The sequence below is a fragment of the Ovis canadensis genome, chromosome 4 (assembly GCF_042477335.2).
Source record: "Ovis canadensis isolate MfBH-ARS-UI-01 breed Bighorn chromosome 4, ARS-UI_OviCan_v2, whole genome shotgun sequence".
NCBI lineage: Eukaryota > Metazoa > Chordata > Mammalia > Artiodactyla > Bovidae > Ovis > Ovis canadensis.
Window position 1 is genome coordinate 126,936,822 of NC_091248.1, and position 834 is coordinate 126,937,655.

The following is an 834-nucleotide window of genomic DNA, read 5'->3' on the forward strand; positions in this document are numbered from 1 at the left end:
ATTCAGATATGTAGCTTGCATTCCGTTCCTGGAGGGAGCACTGGTGGAGACCTTGGCCTTGGGAAAACCAACCTGGCTGGTGGACTGAGAGGATTGGATTGACTGTCATCCCCAAATCCTGATCTTGCAGGTCTCCTGTGGGGATGAAACGACAGTGCGAAGACAGGAAGGAATCTCTCTTCAGATGGGAAAGAGTCAGTGGGTGTTGTTTTCAGGGTAGAGGGGTTGCTTGAACTACAGAGAGAGTTACAGGGACCCAAGGAAGGTCGACTATGCCAAACTCCAAAATGGAGCACCAGAAGGGGGCACCCGGATTTGAACCGGGGACCTCTTGATCTGCAGTCAAATGCTCTACCCCTGAGCTACACCCCCTGCTGTTATAGGACAGTCTCAACTCACACCTTTATGCTGCTGTAGCTACATCTGGACCCTGCCCACCTCCGCAGCCCCCGCCATGGGCTCCAACACCCATGGTCATTCCAGACTGGCCCTCCTGCTCTGAAACCCAACCGGTCTTCCTCTTCAGGTTGGTGGGAAGATCGATTCGGTCAGTCTTCAGCCCACACCCGGAAGTGCAGAGGTGGAGGACTTCTCACCCAGAAGCGCAGAGTTTGAGGCCCTCTGACCCAGAAGCACAGAGGTTGAGGCACTCTCGGGTTACCAGGAGAAAACGCAGGTGGCTCGGAACTCTCCCACGCTGCCAAACTGGGGTCCGAGTCCGGCCCGCCTTGTTCGTCCTGCTCTATCTGCCCTTTGCCCTTCGGTCTCGTCCTCCGTCTCCTCTTCTTCGCTGCCTACCTTTCCTCTTCCCACCGCCCTCCAAGCCCCTCAGGG

General features: G+C 56.4%; 1 non-coding gene across 1 annotated transcript; it reads right to left on the reverse strand.

Annotated features, from left to right (window-relative positions):
- Window positions 1–300: 300 nt before the first annotated feature.
- TRNAC-GCA (transfer RNA cysteine (anticodon GCA)) lies at window positions 301–372 on the reverse strand. The gene has a single exon. It is a non-coding gene; the product is annotated as a tRNA-Cys (tRNA).
- Between the last annotated feature and the right edge of the window lie 462 nt (window positions 373–834).